Source organism: Pieris rapae, chromosome 21, assembly GCF_905147795.1.
Source record: "Pieris rapae chromosome 21, ilPieRapa1.1, whole genome shotgun sequence".
In the NCBI taxonomy this organism is placed as follows: Eukaryota; Metazoa; Arthropoda; class Insecta; order Lepidoptera; family Pieridae; genus Pieris; species Pieris rapae.
The window spans coordinates 1003319-1023581 of NC_059529.1; the positions used below are offsets into that span (position 1 = coordinate 1003319).

Below are 20263 nucleotides of genomic sequence, written 5' to 3' on the forward strand. Positions count from 1 at the left end.
AATCGATTCCTCGGAGCTCTTTCTAAGTGGTCGTACGTAGGAGAATGCCGTTCGGTGGAGATAAATGTCCGTCTTTATGGTTTTTATTCGTATTTTAATTATTTTTAAGTTCGCCTAATGATGCCTTAATGACGCCAGACCACGAAATTATTGGACATTTAATCCCTTATAAAAAATTCGCACACTCAAACTTCATGCCTGGAATCTCTCAATTTTCAGCAGACCACCAATGCCTAACAAAGTATCCGAATCTCAAAGGATACTTCTATCCGCACAAAAAATCCACGACATCTTTGCTGACTTATCTGCTTCCAAAAGAAGAAATTGAACACACAGATCTCCCTTTGAAATTTCGACTACTAATAGCTGAGGTCTCTCCATTTAGCCACTGCATTTCCCGGAAAACATGCTTCTGAAAAGAACTAGGCTAGCTCAATCAACTAAGACTTTACACGTAAGACTAACGTGCACGCACACACACACACGTTTTATTGTTTTCAATCATCTCACCAGGCTTGTGATGCCAAGAAGTTGAATAGCCTATTCACGTGTTGGTAGAACCTTTTTAGTGGTTCCAGCCATCCAGTTTTATCCAATACAGAAATCTGTAGGAATCATCGAGGAAAAATCTGTACGTCTCGATACGTCATTGCGAATTTACCAGAGAGCATTGACTGAGCACCTTGTTCTATAATCTTTGGTTTATTTAGATGAGGCTCTGACTGGTAGCAACCATCAGGGCTTGTTTATGGTAATAATTTATTTTGTACTGATAACGTGGAATGCTAAGAAAATAAATCTTATTCATTTCTCAATCCTACAGCTAACTTTATTATATTTGTGGTCATAAATCAGACAATTTTTTCTCAGTAAGACCAAGTAATATGTCGTGTTTCATATTTTCTTTCTTTTAAAATAGTGCCTGAGCAGATGTTCCTTATACTTTCTAAAGCATATTCTGTAGCTTAAACAATTCCAGACTAAAATAGTGGTTATTGTATGGCCGGGCTGCGCAATACATTTTTGTAATTAAATCTAGATTATATTAGCAATTAAACGAAAATTGCATTGAATCGATCAAACGTACTCGCCATCATAAAAGAAACATAAAATCAATTCTTAGATCGAACTGGACTCGTTTTTGGAATCGAATGCAATTAACCGTGTGGGAGGAACGCAGGTCTAATGGTGTCTCAAGATAAAAGCTATAATTAACTAATCAATTCGATTAAGATTGGTCGCTTTGTGTAGCCGTCTTGAACTAAGAGCTTGTGAATAAATATTTTATGAGTTTTTTTTAGACAATATACAATTGTTGTTTAAATTTACTTCTAAATTCTTAATTTACTACACTTACACCAATCTAACTAACTACAACAATTTAAATTTGATTCCACCTCCATTTGGTTAAATGAACAAAAATAAACGTCCAATGGCAAACAGTTTGGCCAATTTCTTGATGACACTGGAAGAAACTAGCGTTTAAGGCCTAGTTTAAACGCTAGTGCTCATAGATGTATATTATATATAAGGTTGACCACAATGAGTGTTGTAATATGTATGTGTAATGTGGAATTTGTTTTGGGTCAAATAAAGAAACTTATTTATTTATTTATATTATTATTAGCACGTATACAGTGTAAACAGTGTGAAAATAGATACTTTCTGACATGTGTACAAAATACTGAACCAATTGGAGTCGGGGTCCTTGAAAGGATAAAAATACCAATTCTTATTTAAAATCAGGCGTTAGGCGCGCAGGACCTCGTTCTACCTAGAAATAGACATAGACATATTATTTATTACAAACAAAACACACACAAATACACAACAAAGCAGTAATCAAAGATCTCTATTTCTTTTCTCTTAAATTAACTATTGATATTAATATTGCTTGTTTTGGCTTACTTTTCGAATACTTTATCTTAGAGGTAAGCTAAATTTGAATAATTCGTGAATAAAATATTTAATTTAGATTATTGTTTATCAGCTCTCGCTTCTCGACCTCCAACAAATCTTGCTTAATGGCCATTTAAATTTATTTCTGATCTCCGATTTATCTGAAGCTTATTGACATTTTGTTTCAATGTTCTAACTTGGTTATTAATTGTTGTTATAGTGTACTTAAAGAATTGTTTCTCTTACAGCTGTGTTTTTCTACATATGGAGTCAACCTTATTTAATCCTGTTTCCTGTTATTAATTATAAAAACCTTTAATTCAAAAAAGTCAAAATTCAAAATTTATTTATTCATGTAGGTAACAATGTACACTTATGAACGTCAAAAAATATAAATATTAAATGAATTTAATTTTACATTTACTGCCAGTTCTCAAATCAAGGGCGTAGAACGGAAGGGAAGAACTGGCAATAAACTCTCCGCCACTTTTTTTAATCGCCAAGTTTTTTTTACACAATGTTTGTAAGGAGCTGCAACCACTACACCATATTCCATATGACATATTGAGTAATAAGGATTAAAAAATAAATTAAAAACAAAGATTTGTCTGTCCTCTATCAATTCAGATACTTTTTTTTTTTTTATAGAACAGGGGGCAAACGGGCAGGAGGCTCACCTGATGTTAAGTGATACCGCCGCCCATGGACACCCTCAATGCCAGAGGGCTCGCGAGTGCGTTGCCGGCCTTTACATACATTTATATTTCATTTATATTTTTTTACATGTTACATGATACTTCTGATGTACCTACCGCCGCACTAGCAGAAGGCTCTTTTTAAACTTGGTACGCTCTTTTTTTCAGTACTTCCGTGGGCGGCTATATTTACCATCTTCTAAAAGTTTATTACAGGTGAATGGGTTGGTGATAGAACGAATTTACATTTATTAGCTTTTATCAAGAACGAAGAGCGGGCGACGAACTGGCAGGAAACTCTCCGACAGTAATTGGTTGGATACTAGGAAAATTTTAAAAGCTAACTAGCAGATTCGGCCAAGCGTTGCTGTGGCTAAGTTTTTATTACATATAAAAAAAAGAAATAAAGAAAGGTAGATAGCTTATGTGAAACGTTACTTTTAACACAGCGCCATCTGTTAGAATTGTATCAAATAATAAACAAATAATTTTCAATAAAATAATCCTATCTATTAAGTTGGACCAGGCTGCTCACGGTGTGCCAATTAAATTTAAAATCGGTTAAGTTGTTCAGGATTCCATCGCGGACAAACATCGTGACAGGAGATTTACATATATTAAGATGTTGTATGGAGTGTGATACTCAGGTTTCGCACATTGTCGCCCATTTGGTGCGTGGTGCCTTAAGTCCTGGCTGATGCAGCTAGCCTACTGTTTCAGAAGCTCGGAATTTTCGTGGGCACATCACAGGCTTAACCTAGCGACCTCACTGCTCTGAAGATTTCGTTATAATTAATGGTATTTTATGTTATAGTCAGTTACGTCCGAAACTGACTGTAGTGTGGAATCCTTAGACTTTCCGAGAATATAATATGTATATTTCCACGGGAACAAAATGTAAAAACTAACCAAAATATCTACTATGGGTTAGTTGGTATTCCATAGAATATTTTGTTGTCCATAGATAACAAAATCTATTCGTAATTTAAAAAAGCATTATAGGGGTCGCTCGCGCAGGATACAATGCCACATTACTGACACTATGGCGCCAGGGGGCGTGGTAGTGGCGGATAATTGAGGCCCAAGATGACGGGTTTCGAGAGTACATGACTCGCTTTAATACATTATTATTAAGAGGATGGTGTTATTATAATGACGTTCCATGGCAGACACATTTCTGTGTCTGTTTTTCTGTGCCTTTCGCAAGTCAATTGACATGATGCGTCGCAATATCTAAATGCTATAAGCGCATTCAACATTCACCAAGTAAGCATCGTGAGGAATGTGGCTTGCATCAGACCCAAAAAGTCGACGACATGTGTGTGTGACAGGCTGGGAGGTGGAGAAGCAGGAGGCAGGAGGGAGGTGATGGGTGAGGAGGCTGATCATCTACCTGCACATTAGATTGACGAATTCTGATGAAAGAGATGCAGAAATCAAAAGTCCAGACCTAATAAATAAAGACCTAAAAAATAAAAAAAATATATTATTATTATTATTATTATCAATCATCGAAAAAATACGCCCAATTCCCACGAACGAGCAAGCCAGCCTAGGAACACTGCAAACCATACCACAAACTCTTCGACTGGATAATATTAGTATACCTACAATATTCTTGTTGTAATTTTGAATAACGTCTCTATCTCTAGTGAGTCACGTAAACAGGTAAATTATATTTTCAAATTCAAATCCATATATTCATTAAGATATCACAATGGACACTTATGAACGTCACAAAATAAATACATTTTAAATGCTACTAATTTTATATTTTATTCTTAAAAGGCCGGCAACGCACTCCCGAGCCCTCAGGCATTGAGTGTGTCCATGAGCGGTGGTATCACTTAACATCAGGTGAGTCTCCTGCCCGTTTGCTCCCTGTTCTATAAAAAAAAACTATTTACTGCCAGTTTTCAAATCAAGCGCTTAGAACAGACGAGAAGAGTATTCTGCCAGCTGGCAATAAACTTTCAGTCACTCTTATTAATTTCCCAGTTTTTTGGTTTTACAAAATGTTTAAAGGAACTGCAACCGTTACACCAAAACATCTTGAAAAAATATATATAAAGAAAAAAATTGTGGGTGGATACAGGTCTATGATTAATATCTGTATAAAGCATTGTAATAAAAGAGTATTAGCAATTAAGGTAAAAATAGTTGAGTAAAATAAATGTTGATTTCTGTAATAAAATCGGACATTAGCAAGAGTCGAGATTCACCGCGAAGTTGAAAGGGAATCGATTTGTTACACCTGACGGAACTCCATGATTTTTATGTTAGCAGGACTTGTGTGACAATTGTGTCGATAAATATTCAGGAAATAATTAAATAAGATCAATCTTATTGAATTATTTCCCTAATAATTATTGTACTTGTACCGTAGTACGTCTATCGTAATAGTAAATCTTATAGAAAGGATATACACGTGTGAAAATGAGAATTAAAGAAGCTAATCTGATCTAAAAACTTCCTCACAATCCAGTAGCCTGAAATATCCCACACAATTCCGAGAAAAGGACTCGGCAAAACTCTATGGAGTTGACGAATAATTTTCGATTAAATCTGTTAACAGAACCATTAAACGATGAGCACAAACGTGAAATTGAATTGACCAAATGACTGTCTTTTATTTGTAAATTCAGTATGTATTATCATTTATCACTAGTAATACTAATACGACAGAAGAACACAATAATACTAACGATAATTCTATTATTAACAACAAATATGGATCTAAATGTTCTAATAACATTTAATTTTGAATGATTAATAGTTTTTTTAAATTTATATGTCTTCAAATATCGACAAAGGCCCCTATTTATTTAAGTTTAAATGAGAACATAAACAGTTTTTAAAACAGCAAGTCTATCTTGCAATCAGTCAGCTAGAATACGCTGTGTTGAGAGCTGTTAGTTGTTCAGAGCTATCCCATCTCCATCGAGACTTAGGAATTGTCGCCTTTTAAGCCTATTTATAAGGTCTGGTATGATTAGTTGCGTGGCAAGCCTATTAGGATGCACTAATAGCCTTTTTAAAAGAACATTAACAGTTATCTTTAAAATCCTTAGTATCTTTAGTATCATTAATCAGAACTCCTTTGCGGGTAAAAGCCTCCTACTGCTTTTCCAAATTTCTCTATTCATTGTTTTCTTTCACCATTCGCTTCCTTTCTTTTTTTAGGAGAAGACTCCTTCTTTCCTTAGTCTTTTCCATGTAGTTGTGTTTAAAACGCATTTATATCTGTGCATACAACTGTCACATTTATATAAAACAGACCTATGAACGGAATTTGAAAAACTACATAGTATATTTGAGAACTACCCATTAATGGTTACCCTACAAACACGTTGAGCACACCGAAAGCAAATTGCTTTTCACGATCGCGAGTCAATAAAAACTCTTTAGAATAATACCGCTGATTCATGTACTTCGTAAAATCATAATGAAGATAGTATTTTTTATGTATTACCTTTCGTAAAAAACGTTATCCTTCGTATTATTAACCAAGTGACCTTTTTAACCATAGAGTCACGTGCGAAAAACGTTCTTTAATTTGTGACGCAAACAGCGTATTAGAAAGATTACGGGTTTGGGCTGGTAAGCCCAAACCAATCAATGCAATGAAGGCAAGGAACTGGTCTACCCCGTACTCGGGCGATGGGAAACGTTTATATGATGCTGCATAGCAAGCACACACTCTGTCTTCTTTGCCGATGAGTAGAGATACCTACAGGTTCAAATTTAATGACGTGGAATAAGATATACCTGTCTATCTATGTTCCATAATAAACGTTTTTTATTTCACTTACTGATTATAATTAAAATCATGTAAATCTGCAATTTTGTTCCAACTCTTGTACTGTACCTAATTTCATTATTTACATGTTTGGTTCAAATTACTTCGAGTTAATAAGATAAAATCGATACCAGTCATGTAATAAAATATTCATTTAATTTCTACAGATGGCTATTAAGAGACATAATTTGCAAATAAAATTTAGTTTTTTGCCTTTTTCGAAATGAAACGGGACGAAAACATTTATTGGCGGCGCTTTGATTTTGAATGTCTTGTAGCATTTGCATATTTCTTGTTTTTGTATGAGAATAAATTGTTTTAGTGCAATCCTTTCATAGACTAACCTGCATTTTTTTTCTTTTGGCTCTAGCACGGTTTGTGCATTAGTTAGCGTCAAGTATGGGATTTTTATAATTCGTTGTTTTAAATATTTACAGTTTATGCATAATAAAAACGGAAGAAACTGATCGCGATGATAAATGATTGAAAACGCATTGACTTTGCATAAAAAACAAAATAATTACGTAAGGGATAATATAAAGAAATCAAAATTATAGTATATATATAATATATTCTATTATTTACTAACCTGTATTAGATTTTAATTACAAATTTTCATGGCCATAGATTACAATGAAATTGTGAAGCTGCTACAGATCTCCTGAAAAAAAAAACATTAAAACAAATCTCTCATGTTCCAGATTTAAAAAATTCAATGTCTGATGTTCACTTAAAAAAAACGAACTGAGTCAATACTCAATTTGCCACATCATATTAATAATAATTGTTTTTCAATAAATCTCTAAAAAATATAACATCCACAATTCATGAATAACAATATAACACAAAAATTACAATACTTTTTACGAAGTCGGTTTAAAATGGGAGGTAGAATTTAGGTAATTTACTATTTAGGTCCCCAATTCGAAGATAAGCTAATCTATAAACAAAATGGAATTTTCAAAAATAGCCTCTATATAAAACTCTCAAAGATAAAAATAATTTAAAGACGGTTAAAGAAAGAAAAAAAATATCGGATTTAAAAGACGCGCTCTCAATGACGGCTAATGAATGTTCAAGTTGTTTTATTTGTTTATTATGGACCTCGTATAGAGATACTGGATGTGACATTTATTTAACTTCATACTGCTATTTACTTAAAAACACATATTGTCACAAAACATATTACCCTGATAAACAGATATACTCAATATATATTCTTAAATGTTTTCTGTGTGGCACGAATGTTAAAGCTATTGTTATTGTATTAGACTGTCATAAACAGAATTGTTATCTGCTAACGGTTTCACTGCCCATATGGCTTTTATATTTTTGTATGCTCACATCTAGTAGAACAATCTGTGGCGCACTGTCCGAAATAATGACGTCAGCGCATTTTTATCTGATCGATTTTATATACCACTATCATTTAAATAATTGAGCTTATAAAATCATTCCTATCCTGTATTAATTTTATCTATTGAGTATTATTTAAACGAGAGGAAACTTTGGCGGGAAATAAATTGAATAGGTACTACTTTTTAAAATCCTATTTTTTTAATGTTCAGTAATTTATACTTTTGAATAATATTTCGTGTGATTACTTCCAAATACAATATTAAAGATTTTTATTTTCTATTGTATTGTTACACTTTTAATTTTTATTGTATGTATAAGAGGCTAGGCTGATGTCAAACTGACCTAAATTAATATTTATATTAAGTAATAAGTATGTAGTTGACATAATTGTTATTATTCAAGCGTTATTTACTCGTATTAAACATTTACTGAAACCAAGTAATTTGTGAGTACGTGAGAAGGATCGTGTCTACTATTGAATCGAAATATTTAAATAGTTATCAAGAAATAATTCTTTCCTCACTAATGTTAGTGCATAGTTCTCGGGAAGGGGTAATCAAGCCAACTGGCTCGCAATCAAATTGATGCCACAAAAAATATCAAAATCACGTCGGCCGCGACTCGGCCACGGGATGTGACGTATGTTATACATTTGTCTGTGGTTTAGTTTGATTTTTTTTATCAGGTTAATATATCTTGTACAGGAATAAATGATAAATTTTGTTTTTTGTATTATTAAGGGACAAGTAGGTAGGTAATGTGTATTTGTAATGTATTTTACAACGCCGTTATAAACACATTCCTCATACACTCTGCAATGTTTTTAAAAATGACTTCGGAACTGACACATTTAATTTCATACATTACCTATGTAAAAAAGTTCGAATTTATACTCTTTTTACAAATTGAACAACAAGAAACTGGCACACATAGCGTATGCGCGGGAAAAATAAAAGAGCAAAACAAAATGGAGGCGCTTTGTGGCAGGCCGCCATTACTTGGATTGTAATTACGAGTCATTAGAGATCTCTGAGCCAGCTCCCGCCGGGAAATTAATGTTTCAAGACATATTGGCTTTTAATATTAAGTAGTTTTATAGCGTTTTACTATTAGTTGTTAGAACTCATATTTCTCTTGTGAGAAAGATTGTAACTAGTTTTGAGGAATTATTAAATCTAGAATGAATTAATCTTTGTCACAGTTCTGTTATTATACTAACTACATTTGATTTAAAGATAAATATATTGTGTATTTTTATTGTTAGATAGTACCCCGAGTAATATTATGGAGTCGCTTGACTTTGGACCTCAACCCAAAACCTCTCGGTACTCTTTTAAAAAAGCAAATCGTCAAACAATAAAATTAAATAACCTTAAAGAAGTGCTTTTTTTCGTGACTATTGATTGATTGACCAAAATTAAACCAAAAACCACATTAAGCATGCACCACAATATTATTGTACGTTACACCATTGTCGATTAATTGTAGAAGAAATTTTGGAGCTGTGGTGGGGCCAAAATTAACCCATTTTCGATTGATTTAATAGTATTTTTTTATCTATTTAAAAAAGAAATAAATTGCTGTATTCTTAACAATATATTTATGATTTGTTCTAAGCCCTTCACGGGGCATTGGCCATCTACATATATATGATATAAGACATGTAGGTGACCGCAAGTATTATTAAGTCTTGGGTCTCGTAGTTCACCTTGCTCCAAGTCCTACCAGGGGTCGAGGCAGAAATTGAAATTCCGTTCAACAACTGAGTTGTTCAACAAGGCAGTTTTTGCCGCACACCACCACTACGTAGAAACAACTGCCCAATGAAGTGCTACCAAACCAATTCGACTAAGAGTCCTTCAAGTAACGCTTTAGCAGAACAGGGGGCAAATGGGACACTCAATTCCAGAGGGCGCGCGAGTGCGTTGCCGGCCTTTAAAGAATTGCTACAATTGTATTAAGTTGAATTGGTTCGGAAATACTTTACTGAGCAGGTTCGTTGCAGTCCTTATTAAACCATTATCGTTAAAGTTTTAAAAATATGTTACAATGTACCTAAAAGTACAGTTTAGGCCATATAACATTAAATTTAACGCAAATTACGAAATTTATAGCCTGACACGACAGATAATTGATGTGACCTTATTCTTATCGATATCGATGAATGGGCTCATAAAATATCTATAAAAAGTCAACTGTACTTACGTCTGACAAAGTTTATTGTCCCCTTGAATTGATAAATATAACTATTCCGCGGCTACGCTTTTCTCAATTAATGTATATATGTGGATATATAAAAGTTTACACTGCAATATCTACAGTATAATGTTTATAATGCAATATCTACAGTAGTTATATGTTACAAGCTATATGCGTATGTCAAGTGTATACAGTAGTTTTATTAATTTGTTTGCCGATTGAACAATTGTTGTCTTCCTTCACCGTTAAAGCAAATATTAATGCGCACATAGAAAGAAAATCAGGGTGCATAGCCGGTGATCGAACCCACGACCCCCCGAGTTCGAGTGCGATTGTCGCACGCTGAAACCAGTCGCCCAACATTGCTAATATTTAATGTATATAAACATAAATGAAATCCTTATTATAGTACTCGAATAAAGGCTATATTTTATACATTGCACCCATACCTTCGACAATTAGTCGATTTGCAGTACATACCTTTAAATAGGTACTGGGGTCTAGTTGCGGAAATTGAGTCCATCTACCTACCTACCTACCTACCTACCTCCTTTAAATCCTGGATCTTATCCAGCGTCTATAAGACTGGTTTCTTAAATCTTCAAAGTTACATTTAATAGGCCAAAACCTAACCGTATTGTTGTTGATGTTACTTTGAATGTAGATGGTAAAATAATTGGTAAAGGTTTTATGCGTTTGCCTGCTGAAGATCTCTGTTCTTGGAACAATAATAATAATTGACGCAACTATACCCAATGGGAAATAAATTATACCTTTCATAGTGTTGTTCGTTATATCGATTGTATACGAACTGGTTTTATACTCAAAATTCAAACATCATTTATTCATGTAGATAACATAATGTACACTTATGAACGTCAAATAAAGAAATAGACATTAAATGCTTATAATTTTACATTTACTGCCAGTTCTCAAATCAAGGGCGTAGAACGGAAGAGAAGAACTGGCAATAAACTCTCCGACAGTCTTTTTTCATATATAAAATTGTTTTATATATAAAGCTTTGCTATGTTTATACCATGAATCTGTTACCGTCTCTGCAGTGAGCCCATGGAATTTACTTCCTGTTCTTATCTTTTTAGCTCCGTCTCCATTTAAATTCCCAACTTTCGTATTAACTGATCTAACATTACCTATCATGATTCATGTGCACTTTTTCTTGTGTCCTTTATTCTAAATTTTACTGGTTGACATATGTTTTAATGCTTCGCTTAGTTCCATTAGTTTAGTCTAGTAATTTTTTGTCTTATGTACTTTCTTACAGTGGTTGCCTGGAAGAGGTAGCATGTTAGCGATAAGGCCGCCCGTTGCATCCCTTGTAATTTGTATGTACTGTGTTATTTTTGTTTCTTTGCAATGAAGTGTGAATAAATAAAGAAGAGATCGCTCAAAAGCGATAACGTGCCAGTTGCCTTCCTATTTTTTTACTGAATTTCTGTATACTTGCAACGAAGTTTTAGGAGAATAGCACAAGAGGTGAGGGTCCACCGGCCACCAGACACTGATATTATTACGGAAGCAGTCGCCAGGGTCCGTCAGGAGATGCCAAGCCCACCAGACTTGTTTTAGATCAATAAAGTCCCTTTTTAGGAAAGGGTAAATTAGACTCTCTGTTGCTTAGTTTCTTAGCCACAGATTTGCCTGATTGCGTCGTTGATTATTGGTTGTCCTATAATATAATATGTTACCTAAGTCGTATATATCTTACCTAAGTTACCTTATCCTAGTTAAAATAAATGCTAAATAGAAAAACAATTTAGAAGATGGATAGATTAGAATAAGAACTAACAGCCTACAGCCCGTTATTTATAAATTAGGTTAGATTTAAATGACTTATTTGTCATAAGTTAGGCTAGGTCGTATTGTTTCATGATAAAAAAAATAAGCTGGCCAGGTATATTTTTTGCGCTCCACTTTAATTACTAAGGCCTAATACGGTCAGTCATTACGCACACCTTTAGCTTTAATTAGTCACAAGAAAAAGCATCAAATTATCGACATTTCCCATCACTACCGCCCGCGGCGCGTACGCATCGAACATCGCAATTTTATCGTACTCGCCGCTCGATTATTAAATCCTTCCGCCCCGCCCTAATGCTGGTCATTAGTGGGCATACAATAAAATATACCTTGAATGCCACTTTGCCGTAAGGACATTAACGCCCGCTAATAAAAGAATTGCCGTGGTTATTTCTATATTACATTACATCTTTATAATTTTCTTAACGTCATACCTTGATGCAAGTAATGAATTCAAATTCCGCACAATCAGACATATAAAGATAGGTAAGCAAATGCTATATTAATATTATATTGTAAAAATAATTAGAACAGTTAGATATTGTTAATGATGTCAAAATACTCTCCTGAATAAAAAGACATCTCTGTTTTATTATTATTTTAGGTCATACATACTTTATTATTTCTAAATTATTGTAGCCTAAAATCATACTATATGATTGTTCAAAATTTAACGTATAAAAAAATGTGGAACGCTTCACGATTTTGCGTGTCATCCTTGCGCAGGGGCCATGCTAATCTTCTCTGTATCGTTCCAATTTTAGTTTATGTACTGCCGAAGCGAGTACACTTGCATTACACAAATAGCGCTTCTTATACATAACTATCAGAAAAACATCGTTAGCGCGTTTCAGGGTCGATGGATTTGTACTGCGTTGATTTGAGCGCCATCTAGCAAGTATAAACAAAGTCTTTTGGAATCTGTATTACATACATGTTTTTATTAACAAACAAAAGTTTTGGAAACATGTATAAATAACTTATCATTTATTATTATTACAATATGATAATTTTTATAACATTAATAATTAATAATTTTGAATGTTTCATTGCAAATAACCAATTTATTAGTAGTAACAGTAACATATAAAGGTCTTTTTTTACAATTGTTTTAACTTTATACCAATATTAAGACGTGAAAGGTTAGGGAATCTACACCAAAAATAGACAAAGCCATCAAAAAGAAACAGAGGATACATATATAAGCTAGTTAAAAATATAATATGTACCTACATGAAATTTTAATATGTTTATGTACATATTTCTCGGTATCTTTAATTATGTGATACCAGAAATAGTAGCGGTCGCCTAGTTTGAGTAATGAAGGAATTCAAATTAGAATATTTAGAAATTACGTTGTACTGATAAAGTGATGATAGCGCCATCTCGTGTATCAAGGAGTCAACATTTTACAGAAAATGAAAACAATCCCGCTTTGCTTGAGTTTGTACATGCATGCCAGCTATAAGTTCTTTTTCAAATCTTCTTTCCAGAGTGTGTTAAATGAAGTAATATAATATTATTGAAATATACATTTTTTTAAATAAATGAAACAGTCAGTCTCAGAAAAAATAAAAACAATGCTCTATTCGAAATGGCCACATATGGCTTCATACATGCCTTTAATCTTGCACTGTTTCCAATTTCGCCACTTGCTCCAAATATTCTTTAAGGGCAATGTCCCCGTGTCAATTATAGCTGGCCATGCCCTCTCAAACTGACCAGAATTTGAAGTCTATACGCTGGACGCCTGGGATCGAGTAGGGCCTGTCTTCAGCTATTATAAAGACCTGTTGGGTAGTTCGTGTCTTGTAACCAGATGCAGAATCCTGCTGGTGTATTGCTGAGAGGTTTCATAACATGACCCAAGACTTTATCTTAATACACTTTAGCTGAAATTTTCACTCCTTTTTACAAAAGTTTAGTTTTGTGACTCCACGATAGGACTCCCATCGAAACCTTCACTGACGCAGAATGATGACCGCGTCGTACCTTTCCAAGAATTGACCAGCTTTTTTATAACTGTGTATGGTACTTTATCATTTTACTTGTTTTCTATAGCGTTCTTCAATCGTTAATTTTTTTTTTTATAATATGTGACTGTGTCAGGGGACCACTGCGATCCTATTTTCTTATATATTATATTGCCGAACAAATAAAGAACCAAAATATATAAAATGAACACGAAATAACATGTGAAATGACGCAAAATCGATTAAAAATTTAAAATAATAATATGTAATTGATGTAATGTATTTAATATAAAAATGTTTTCATTTGTATGTTCTTACAGCTGCCTGACCAGTTATATTCAAAACCATTTTGCTGACCTACAAATCAAAGCAAACAGCAGTTAAACCTATTAAAAAAACTTAGATTTAGTTTTTCATCTGTTATAGCATTGATAACTAATTTAATTAAAATTAAATTCCGCTTAATATGGCTTATGACGCTCACACTCGTAAATGAGCTCTGCAGATCCACAATATATGTATTTATAACAAACTAGCGGCCCGTCCCGGCTTCGCTCAGGTGTACATTATTCTTTGTAGATATGTTCTATAATATAGTTTTTTTCCTATCATCCTTGGTTTTCGCAGCACATGCGATGAAAAATATTTTAAAGGCATTTTTTTACAGCTTGAGTAACATTATTATTGTAGATATACTATACCTTATTTTTTTTTCTTGCAATTAAAAAATAATATTTAAAACTGGTCCAATGCTTTTTGACCCAATTCGTTACAAACATATACAAATCTTCCCTCTTTCATATTTCAGTTTAATTGTTGTTGACGGCTGTGCTTATGGTAGGGGAGCCCACGATGCTAAATGGGGATTTACTCGAGCGTCGTGGAGACTTATTGGGTTGCAAAGCTTAGATGATAAGAAGAAAAAAATGTTATATGATATATACCTTTTCATCGGTGGGGAAAGCGGCTATAGATGTTTAAATATGTAAAAAAAAACTGTTGCATGGACATACTCGAGCGCGTCAGATATTGATAGCATCAATGTCCTACGTATTTTTAATAATGTACGTATGTTAATCTGATCATTTGCATGATGGGGGTGGTCGTACGTAAGGGTTAAAAATGAAAAAAAAAAAAATTTTATCGAGCGCGTCAGGTTTTCTAAGGGGGTGTTAAGTGCACCAAAAAAAAAGCTCTCATTCAATAATCTGACGATTTCGATCTGACGCAAACTCGCAGCCATTATTATAATGTGCAAAAAAAAATCGCCATTTTGAAATACTCGAGCGCGTCAGATTAAGATATATATGGTTCAGATTTATATTCTAAACATACTGTCTCATAATCTGACGATTATCTAGAGGGATTTGCCTGATCTGACAAAAAAAATATTAGAAAAACGGTTCACCCTAAAGGCCATCCCTGCAATTCCATTCCTGGGCGCTTAAAATTGTACTTATGAGCTCGCTGAGCTCAAAGAAATAATATTTCTATGCGTTTGAGTTCTCCCAGCTCGAAAGTCTGGTAGAAGTTTCATAGAACACTATTTTAGAAATTTTCAAACCCCAATAACTTTTGAATGGATCAAGCAATTTTCCCGCGGTTGACGGCGATCGACGCATTTTTTAAGCTCTTATTATTTAATTTCATCAAAAACGATAATCCGATATGAAATGTCGAAGTTATGTGATAGAAACACTTTTTTCGGTTTTCTTTCGTTAACGATATCTCTCGAACGAATCAACCGATTTTGACCAATTTGGTGGCGATCGACGTCGTTTTTCAAGCTTAAAGGTGGATTAGTTTTTGAAGTTGATTGATAAAGCCGTTTAAAAGTTATTGCAAAAAAATACTTTCAAAAAAACAAATTGTTATTTTTTTAGATTTTTCAAAATTTCTCAAAATCTATCGGTCCGAATCGGTTCAAATTCACATGAAATCTAATTTTGAGGGAAACGCGGAGAAGGAAATGTAGGCATCACGCAGCTGCACGCGTTTATCGCACGAACTTTATCGACGAAATTTTGTTATTTCGGCTTGCGGAAATCGTCAGATTATATATTTTTCAATATTCTTGAATTATTTCATTCAAAATAAAAAAAAAATTAGCTACGCTCGAGAATGTCAAGATGACGTTTTTTTTTTACAACTTTGCTGCCCTCCCCTCTCTTTACGTCACTCTCAAATTGTCAGATTAGTGGAATATACACTTTTTAGGATGTGTTTAACTCACACTACCTTAATCTGACGCGCTCGAGAATGTCTGATGATCAATTTTTTTTTACTAATCTGATCCTGTATCCTTCACGGGCGGCCTTATATATGGGCCTCATATTTGGTGGAGGTACTTAACCGGGTACAAGGTATCCCCCTGTATATTAATCTGCCGCGCTTGAGTAAATCCCGAAATCCCCTCTTGGGCTCCCCTACTATTATAATCGATGATGTTCCACATTGTTTTCTTTCACTAGTCAGTCTATCTGTATTTCTCAAAATACTCTACACCGTGTGGTGATGATTATAGCATGTTCACCTGAGATATTTAGAAGGTCAAATCGCGTACCAAACTTACATATTTTGCGCCTAGGTTTTGAAAAACTTTTAAAATAAAAAAATAAAATATGTTTATTTTGGAACATAAGATCATCTAGGTATCACTTATTCCACGTCAATCAATTCGAACTTGTAGGCAGCCCTACTCATCGGCAAAGACAGAGGGTGTAGGCCGAGAGAAAAAGCAACGCAAGCACTTGTTAATCTATATCCAAATTATCTAATTTGCGGTTTCTCTTGCCTCGGATGAGTAGGTCATTCTGCTTACAGTTGTGAAATACTGGTCTTCGACGCTATTCTTTCGAGCTATGCTTGATTATTATTGAATTGAGACATCCTCAGGCGTATTCGTTTGTTAGTTACAAATAGGACTTTAGATAGTAATTTTGTCGCATAACGTCTCGTGCAGTAAACGCAGATTTTTATTTATTTATATTATCATAAACAGTGTGAATATAGACATACAAATACATAGAGTGATCATATACTGATACATGATCATCTATTGGGGGTATTACCTTAGTAATTTACAAAGGAGTCTCACTTCTGACATGAGTACTGTGTACGCGAGTATAATAGTAAAAATCTTATTCTAGACTATACGTAATATAATTATAATAAACTTAACTAACAAAAAAATTTTATGTTCATTAAACCAATTCCATGCGAGAAATAAAAAGCATTCGAGAAACAGTATGCGCATAAAAGCTGCCGTTATCAACCATAAAGGGATGAAATTGCGTTTATTACAAAAAGTCTACATACCTTGCGGTATTGCAAAGGACATTCTTTAATAATAGACATAGCTATAAACATCTATCCAGTTTTATTTGCAAAAAAATTCATGAACGAAAATGACAAATGCTTTGATGATGCGAAAACTTTTATTGGCGGGAAATATTTTGCTGTCTATCTGTGACACATGCCACAGCTTTAACAACAGACCATGAAGATAGTGGTGACCACGGGTCAGGGCTGCAATCATAGGTCTCTTACATATTTTTAAAATATACAGCTATTTTGATAGACTAGGCCCCAAAGGCTTGCTTCCGTCGATATTCATTTATGAAAAAAATACTTGTATTGTGTGCCTCCGAAACATCTTGACTGAATTCAATTGAATTGAAGGGTGGCCGTTTGATTCAATTATTCTTTACAAGATTAAATATATATATATATATATATGTTAGTCATTATAAGTATGCAATATTATGATTTGGGAACCCTTTTAAGTAAAAAATACCTGTCAAAGTTCCCAGCTCTTCTATAACAAACGTAATACATACTTAGTTCCATAATACATTTTTTCAATTACAATTTTGTAATTATAAACTGAATAAATTTTAAACTGTTTTTAATAAATTCATATCGTTATGTTATCAACCATTACGTAACAAGCACTACGTGAGTGTGTGGGTGAATGAATGAATGAGTAATGTGTATGAATGTGTCAGGTCTCAGTCATCTCTCTTCGCACGGTGTGTTCAGAAGCCAGTACGATAACAGTTTATTTTTAAATTGTGAATGATTTGGCATTCAAAAACCCAAAAAAGTCTTTAATCGTCACCCTTCTACCATACCCTTTAATAGTAATAGCAATGTAATAATATTATGGTAAAACAAGTTTGCCCGTTCAGCATTTTTAAAATATATAATTAATCGCCTCAAAATATCACCAAACAAAATATAACAGAACCCTTCACAAAACCGCTTGTGAAGCTAGTGAATAATAATTATACACTGGTCCATTGTTGATTTTATGCGTCTATGAAGACGTAACTTACATCGATATTGCGACTCACAATCGCCGGCAACTCTTTGATGTTAGGGGAAGGTTATGGTGCTAAATATGGCGGGAAATTAAATCATTATTTTAAAATGTGTAAAACAATTTATCATAATTTCCCGCCAATTTTATTACAAAATAAGATTTTTCAGATAACCTCATAAAGAAGAATACATATTTTTCTCAATTATAATTTATAACTTTAAATTCAAGTTCTGTATGTAACTTATTTTAATACATATTAAAATATCTGGATCGGACAATAATTTTACATGGATGAGCAAGACACGTTTTATTAATTCATAATACATAATTTATTTTTTTGAAAGAATGACAGCTTATAATTTTTCAATTCAACAAAACTATGCATAGTCTGATATAAATACCAAAAATATAACATTAATTGATAATTATAAAAGAAGACATCATAATATTTAACATATTAACAAAAAGAAATTATATCTTTATAAAAAATAATTCCTCATTAATATTCTTTTAGACCACACATACTTTATAATTTCTATATACATACATAGTATAGTATATTCTGATTGATCAAAATTAAACGTATAAAAAAATGTGGAACGCTTCACGATTTTGCGTGTCATCCTTGCGCAGGGGCCATGCTAATCTTCTCTGTATCGTTCCAATTTTAGTTTATGTACTGCCGAAGCGAGTACACTTGCAATATACAAATAGCGCTTCTTATACATAACAATCAGAAAAACATCGTTAGCGCGTTTCAGGGTCGATGGATTTGTACTGCGTTGATTTGAGCGCCATCTAGCAATTAATTTTAAAAACAAGTCTCTTGATATTATATTTATCATTATCAATGAACAAAAGTAGGCCAATGTTTTTATTTGTTAGATACGGTCTCATTAGTTACGTCATAATCTTTATCTTACCCGCCAGTTCTTCTTACCCGCTCTACGCCCTTGACTCGCGAACTGGTGGTAAATGTAAATTTACGATTAATTTAATTAGTTTTTCTTGACGTTCATAAGTGTACATGTTTACCTAAATGAATAAAGATATTTTGATTTGATTTGAATATTATATAAAAAAATGCTAGTGCCTAGTGGCTTAGTTTCCTTAATGAAGATATTCCAAATTTAGAAATTCCGCCTTTGTGGTTTACCAACGCCATCTTGGATATCGATATGTCAAAATTACACATAAAAGTAAATCGTTCCCGCTCTGCTTGGGTTTATGAATGCATCCACAAACGATGAGTTATTGCGATTCGGAACACGTAGCTATATTCATAACCATTTTGCTGACCTTTTACTTGCCGCACCACGTTTAAACTACAGAATAGGGCAAACAGTAATTAAATATATAAATTTGGAATAACTTACATTTGTTTTGATCTAGTAAAGCATTGATAGCTTTAGGAGATTGCTGATAGATGAAAATTTATTTATTTTGGTTCATAATATGACTTAACTTACATAACATACCGGCTCGTAAACGAATTAGTCAGATGTTGATTTACAATTAGTTTAAAACAAATATTTTTATTAAATTATTCTCTGAACCAAATACGTTAGTAGTCATGGTCGCCTGTGCGAGAGCGATGTGCTTTGATTGTAAGCTCCAAGACTGGTTTTGCAACATTGTTTTCTTTTACTTATCTTTTTCCAAATACTTTACAGTTAATTCCAAGTATAAAATATATAATTAATTGAGAGGTTTGAGACGTTGCCAAACGGATACATTTTTATCGTTACTGACCGCTAAAACTTAAGTTTACGCTCCTCTAAATAATGGCTAGAACATGCAATGCAGGGCTGATAGATTTGAATTTTCGGAACTCCTTTGTGCTTATAGAAAGGGGATTGTTATTCTCTTAGGTCCCTGTGATATATTTTGTAATTCTTTTGTATTGTATTTCTTTATAAGCTTATTGATTATACTGTTTGTGCAATTTCAATGCCTTGGTTCTAGTTTGTGTAAAACATATATTTTTTAATTACATATATGAACTTGTACAACAGCGCAATTAAAATGAGTAAGTAATCAAAACATTAAAAAATTATTGTTGTTATCCACAACACAATATTTTTTGTTAGTTCAATGTCGTCACAACAATATTTCCGTCATGAATAAAGTTTTCATTTATTTGCAATGACTGTTTGTATTATTCTGTGGCTATACCGAGTAAAAAGCTATTTTC

At 33.3% G+C, this 20263-nt stretch overlaps 2 non-coding genes across 2 annotated transcripts; both read right to left on the bottom strand.

Annotated features, from left to right (window-relative positions):
- Positions 1-12453: 12453 nt before the first annotated feature.
- LOC123690123 lies at positions 12454-12560 on the bottom strand. The gene has a single exon (XR_006750926.1). It is a non-coding gene; the product is annotated as a U6 spliceosomal RNA (small nuclear RNA).
- A 6097-nt stretch (positions 12561-18657) lies between these two features.
- On the bottom strand, positions 18658-18764 carry LOC123690124. The gene has a single exon (XR_006750927.1). It is a non-coding gene; the product is annotated as a U6 spliceosomal RNA (small nuclear RNA).
- Positions 18765-20263: the final 1499 nt, after the last annotated feature.